Genomic DNA, 7,265 nt, shown 5'->3' on the forward strand with positions numbered 1-7,265 from the left:
CTTGAAAATCTGAGGAAGTTCTTAATTTATTCTAGGAGCTTCTCCTTAGTCCTTAATCCTGAAGCAACGGCAGCTCCTCTCTTTGGATACCTATAATTTGAGTCCACTGCCAGAATTTTTTTGTCTCTCACAGAGGGAGCAATGCCACTAGTACAACCTTTATCCCTGAACAAGGGTATAAGGCTCGTAACATGTCTTTTCACAACTTCACCAGACTTCCCTTTCAAAATCTGAGCATTGGTGACCTCTCCAAGGTCATTCTTTATCACCTCCTTAACAATCCCAAGTGGATAATTTAAGGCCTTAGTATGAGTATCCTTCAGCAAAACAATGTCTCCAGCTTCAATCATTTTATGGGTAACAGGCTTGTATCTGCCAGTCTTTTCAACTGCTTGATTTATCAATGTCGTCAAAAATTCAGAATGATAAATTCTAATCAGGTTCTCTCTTACCTTCCTCAGCTTGCTGTAAGTATTCTCAATTATTCTTGAGGGTGAATCTTTTAAGTCATACTCTCCATCTAATTCAGGATCACACTGCAATTCGGGTATAATGTTAACAGAGGTTAACTCATAGCCATGTATTAATTTTTCTGGAGTTATTGGGCTAGGTGCAGATTCATCAGGTACATTCTTTAAACCATCCTTAAAGGCAATGGGACGATGATTTATAAGATGAGTTGCCTGAGATATAAGAAAGGCGTTATCCCTTATATCTAACACATTTGTTTTAATGGATTCGTTAATTAGATGTTTTACCATTTTTATGCCAATTTCCACTAAAGAACCCATTTGGCTACAACCCTTGTAATAATTTTCAAATTTAATAGGTTTAATTCCATTTTCTTCAAAGTATGACTGTGTATCAGTATCTTTTTAAAAATCTATAACAACATTAGCCCCGGCAACAAGTTGTGTCCCCAAATCGCTCACTACAAATTGTGGTAAACCATGTTCAAAGGTATGTAGAGTGAATGATCTCAAAAATTCCTTGACTGACAAATCCAAGCATAATTTCAAATTAATGACCCTTGTATACATACAGCTCATACACAGAATCCAAACCTTCACCTTACTACCCTGTTGCTTTACAAAATATGGTCCAAAATAATCAATATATACATAACTGAAGGGAATCTGGGAAGGATCCATCCTAAACTCCTGGTAAGGAGACAGATTTAACCGAATGGTATGCTCCTTATACCTTTTACAGATGACACAATCTTTTACCACTCTTTTAACAGCTGAAAGACATTGTGGTATCCAGAACTTCTTACGTAGCTCATTCAGAACAGAATAATAACCAGCATGCTTGAGTTTTATATGAAGACTCCTGATTAACAGTTCTGTCAAGGAATTTTTGTGAAACAGCAAGATTGGGAAGCAACACCTCTGTTTACCTTTCCATCTGTCAACCTTCCTCTTGACTCTGAGAATTCCATCTTTATCTGGGTAAACATTCAACTGTCTTACCAAATTAGGTATATCCATAAGAAGTTTAGAATTGGATGCAAAATACTCCAAAACACTAGGAAACTGAATTTTTTGTTCTTTCCATATGATCATCTTCAGAGCTTTCACATAAAATCCTGTACCATTAGATTCAATGGGAACCTTCAGCTTTCTAGCTGTAACTATAGCTTTCCACTTGGCAAAACACTGAGCAACCCTAGCATGCACTTTAACCAGGAGAGAGAAACTAGAGTATCTGTTTGGAGAAACTAGATGCTCAGCAACGTCCTCCCTAAGGTCTTGTGCACAAACATTACCTATAACATTCTCCTCTTTGAAGCCAATGGTAACACTAGGGTTAGGAACTGTAACTCTCAAAATATCTTGACTGACCATAGACTGGTGGATATCAGGTTGAGGTCTGGAAAAATAGTTTGTATTAATTAACTATTTATAGGACATGGTTCTTGTTATGCAGTCTCCAGGATTGGCAGTTCCAGTGATGAAAGTAAAATTAACAGGAAACGTTTCACATAATTTATCTATTTGCTGTAGCATGTTAAGAACAAATACAGACCTTTTCTGCATCTTATCCAGTTTAAAGGAATATGAATTGATCCAAGAAAGAGCTACCAAACTATCAGAGTACAAATCCAAGCTTGTTATTGTAATTGGAACGAGGCAATCAGGCCCTCCTAATTCTTTATACAAATCAATTAACAACTCCACACCCAAACAAATGGCTTGTAACTCCAGGGAAGGGATGGACTTCGTATTAGACTGTCTGTTTATCAGCCTGCTTTTGGTTAACAAAAAATTTGTTTGGCCAGTATCAATGTTCTCTATTTACAGAACAGCTCCTATATATCATACTGTTAGCATCTACACAAGCAAGAAGTCTGTATTGTCCATCTCTTTCCCCAACAAATCTTTGAACAACAATTTCAGGTGTAGAATGAGCTTGCCTTGCAATGCATTTCCATTCTTTTATCTTTTCTGCAGGTAAAATATCATCCCATCCTAATTACTTATCACACTGTAAACTATGCATAAATAGCCTTGCCCTATTAAATATTGGACCATTGATGATATACAAATCAAAGTTTGAAGCAATGGACTTGAGGATGGACCTCTTCATACTTGCCGAAGCTTCCAAAACAATAGGAAAAGTTGAAAGGGTATCCAACTCCCTATTCCATTTCAAACCTAAAAGTTTAACTTCCGTTAGTGTATTTTGATCCCAGTCTGAGTCAATGACTTCTTGAAGTGGCCCATCATTGGTGACAATTTGTTGCAATTTTATCCCATAAGGAGCAAATATATTTGTTAGCCAAGTATAGGCCCATTCCAAGGTATCCGAATTTTTGTAGGTATATACTCCATTATCCATATAGTACAACTGAAAAAGCAATTTTTTCATATTTTTTACCTTAGAGTATCATCCTCCACATCCAAAACCAATATCTTATAGACTCAATATCAAAATTGTAGGGCTACATCTTAAACCAAAACTCAATCTAAGATTCTTGTAACCAACTAAAGAAAAATCTTTCTTCTTCACACTTCTAACCCAAAGAAAAAGTAATTTATTCTGATCTGAAGGTCTAAGTGCTATCTGATTAAAAGCCTTTTTGACATCAAAGCACAATATCTTCGAACCAAATCGTAAGTGAAGTAAGGCTGAACTTAATTTTGGTTTAACGACGGCCCTGGATGAATTGCCTGGTTATGGCTTACTGTCATGGGTTTACTAGGGTCCGCCTCAAAGATATTTGATAGAAATACTACTCTGCATTTTGTAGTCTCTCGATCAAGTTTAAACACCCCCATGTGGGGTAAAAAACTATGTTCATGATGTTCAGTTAGGTAATGCTTAAGGTTTTGGATCTTTTCAATTATTCCTAAATTTTCTTGTTTTTTATTGACTTCATCAATGAGTTTCAGATGCATCTCCCTTTTGCAAAGATTCTTTAAATTTGACTTTAACACTGCTTCAGCTAGTTTATAATTTTTACCAAGTAAGTGGGACACCTTACTGTTCCATAGCAGAGGCATTGATATTCTTCCATCCTCATTATCAGTGGCATTGTTAAGTGCATATCTTACAAGAGAATTATTCAGTTCCACAGATGTCTCATTCTCTTCCGTATCACAATTAAGGATCCTTTTGCAGTCATATTCCAACATTTGCTCGGTTGCCCTTTGTAGTGCTTGCTCATTTATGCCCCTGTTCTCATTTAAAACTAGAAAATTAGCTTCTACCACCATTTCCTCATTCTCCAATATAGATTCATCATTAAGTTTACTTAATCCAAGGCCAATGGAATCAAGAGAACCTACATCCAACTGAGCAACATCAGACTTGCAAGTAATTGAAGTTTCAACTGCATTTAAAAAAGGAAAACAATGCAAATTTTTTAACATTGTGTCAACATTACCAAGAAGCATCACTCTAAAAGAAGTTTGAAAGTATACTGGACTATCCTGTCCAAACCTAACTGTTGACGCCATAGTGCAGTGAGCAGAGTTAGTGCCTTGGATGAAATCTATACTATTTAACTTATCCCCTTTATTTAGCAACTGTTTATCTGCAAGGGTGTAGCCCTTAGCAGAGAAATGGCTTGCCACCCTGAACAAATGAGGCAACTTCAAATTTATATTTATATAAGGTACACATAGGGCCTCCACCTTGCAAATTTTCTGTCCAAATTTTAAATTCAGTTCCACAACCTTTGTATCATATGATTTAGTAGAGTTAAAACCATTAACTGTAAGACTCACATTTCTCCTCAAAACTTTGAAAGGAATCTTCTTAATCGCTCTGTCCGTAATAAAATTACACTGACAGCCCGAGTCTTGCAAACCTCTAATTTGGGTATGGTCTTCTAGTTGACAAGTAAAAGTTGGTAGAGCAGATCTATTACCATAGCACTGAAGAGCATCCACTGAAAATACTACCCCCGTGGAAACCTTTTCAGATTTCTCATTAACTGAATTGGAGTTTTTATTAAGACTTCTAACATTGACTACCTCTCTTTTTGGGGAATCTTTTTTAATGCAGAGAAGGGTGAAATGCCAGCCATTACAACCTCTGCATTTCTTATGAAGTCTAAATTTGCACAAACCTAAGAATGAGAGGAACTGGCACACTTAAGGCAACCTAATATCTCTTTCAGCTTATCCACCTTTGCCTTATTACTATTATAAACTGGGCACTTGAAAACTTGGTGATCATCAGTTGCTCTGTCATAAGCACATAAAGAGCATTTTGCCTTAGTAGGCTGCCCTTCAACATTCCCATTCGAGGCTAGATTAACAGTCTCTGAAGTTTTGGGTAACTTTTTAACTTTTGTATCAATTTTCTGAGATGCTATGGCATATCGTTCACATGCTTCAAAAATGTTGTCATTAATTTCTGAAAGGGAGGGCCTCGCCTTATTGGTAATATTTACTAGTTGAAATTGGAAGGTGATGTTCATGCTATTCCAAAAGAAGTAGTTCAAAAAATCGTCCACTTCCATTTTCAACAACTTAACAGATTCCATGAAATTTTTCATCTGACCAAGGTACGCAAATGGATCTGTTTGGTAAGGCATTTTCATATCTGTCAACTGTTTTATTAAGGTAAACTTCTGAAACCTAGGGGATGCTAAAGCAGACCTTAAAATTAATTTTGCATCTTCATATGTCTGTTTGTCTGTTTCAAGTGAATTGAGTAGTATGGATGCACGACCTGACACTTGTTGCTTCAGCAGCAGTAATTTGTCTCTCTGAGTGTACTTGAAGGTTTTAAATTTCTCTATATTTTCTCCCTCTACACTTTTAAATGCTGGTAAAGGAGCTGTAGGGCTTTTCAAAAGGCTTCTAGCTTCTTCAAGTACAGAATGGGGAGGAAATGAATCTTTAGTAGCCTCAAGGGTAGCTATAAAAAAGTTTATTTTATCTAAATAGCTCTCACAAGCTTCCAACTCAATATTCAATTTTGATTCATCTTCCTCTTCTGCCCATAATAACTTAGCTATTTTAGAATTATGAACCTTCAGGTCTTCAGCAAATCCATGAAATTTAGAGATAATTGATCGCCGGTCAACTTCTGAACCCAATTTACATTCTTCAATTCAATTAACATTCTTAGTCACTTGACTGCGGATGTATTTCCGGGAATTTATCAAAAGCGATAATTCCGACATCTTTGCCGATTGCTATTAAAACAATATTTCAGACAATCACTGATCAATATCTACAGAGAAGATCTAACCCAACAGAGTTTAGATGTGCAGCGTCCCTGTATAACCTTCTATTATCCAAGCTACCTGGCCCCTCTACTCTGAACTAATAATTCTTGAAAGTCAACTTATTAATAATTTTATTGAGATAACGCCTCATTAACTTGAATTCTTCCACGCATGGGCTATCAAACCGATTTCTCCTTTCATAGAATTGGATTTCAATTTGAGATGCAATTATACAAGATCTTGGTAACCTGGATCTCAGAATCTTGTAAAATTCTTTGCAATTATTCTTTACCACTGACAAATCTACACGAGAATTCCAATCATTACTTCCTAAAATTACCAACAAATAATCGGGGTTATAAGTGAAAAAGTCTTCTAGGAGAGCTAAATTATTCAAAAAATAATTAAATGTGGCACCAGGAAAACCAAGAAACTGAACATCAAAAGATATCTGTTCAATCACAATTGTTGAGCTATTAACCCTAAGCTCCAAATCTCTAACATAAGAATGTCCTAGAATTGACAGTTTCATGACAATACCATAACCAAAATTTAAAATAGGCAAAATTCAAGGACACCTTGAATTATAAACATAATTTTAACACTGATAAATTCGAAAATTCTCGTACTTTCGTCATTCTCTCCGCCAATCCTACACTCAACGAGACCAACCAGCAACCAAATTTCTTACTCGAGCCCCACGTTGGGAGCCATCTTGAAAATTGTACGATGGAAGGAATAAAACAAGTCCATTAAAAAAGGTTCACTTTAATGAAAGGTTGAACTTCCATGTGAAGTTAAATTTAGAACTGGTTGCTGGTGGGCTTGTTGTCGGAGAGAAGGATTTTCCTGTGTCAGAAGTAACTACAGGTATGCTGTCCTCCTTCTCCTACCCTCCTCACTTTTCAAGGAACCCTGAGGACATAAAAGAAATACGATTTTTAAAAGGTAAAGGCAAGTTCTGCTAAATCACTCAATTCAATAACTGTAGTAAAATAAATAAGATTTTTAAGGTAAAGGTGCAAGCTCTGCTATTTTACTCAAGTCACTAAACTCTGTAGTTAACTTTACAGTTAATTTGAATTCTGAGCAATAAAAAATATATAGCCTACATATTCTGCCTCCAATTTAACGTGGCAATCACCTAACCACGAAAGGCCTAATGATCCGAAAACTTCGGTGTAAAGTAAACATTGGCTAATAAAGTAAAAACTGCCTCTAATACTAAAAACTTTCATATGGTAACACGCAAAGTTACAGCAGTGATAAATTATGAATAGTTTTACTCTTATAGATTCAGTAATCGGTTTTCAAAGGAACCCTCAAGGTCAGAAACTATCACGCATCATATTAAACTAAAGCTACTAATATAACTTCTCTCAACTGCAGGGGGGAAAAGAAGAAACTAGTTTCAAACTAGCCAGTGTCTGCAGAAGATAATTTAGTAGGCACCATTAAATCTGGTAACATTGTCCAATTTGATCAAAAGTCTTAAATTATTCTAAATCAAAGACACAATCTCTTATGCGTATTCATACATAAAAGATTGTTAGTCCTATATCTAAAATTCCATGTTGTT

Source organism: Palaemon carinicauda, chromosome 27, assembly GCF_036898095.1.
Source record: "Palaemon carinicauda isolate YSFRI2023 chromosome 27, ASM3689809v2, whole genome shotgun sequence".
NCBI lineage: Eukaryota > Metazoa > Arthropoda > Malacostraca > Decapoda > Palaemonidae > Palaemon > Palaemon carinicauda.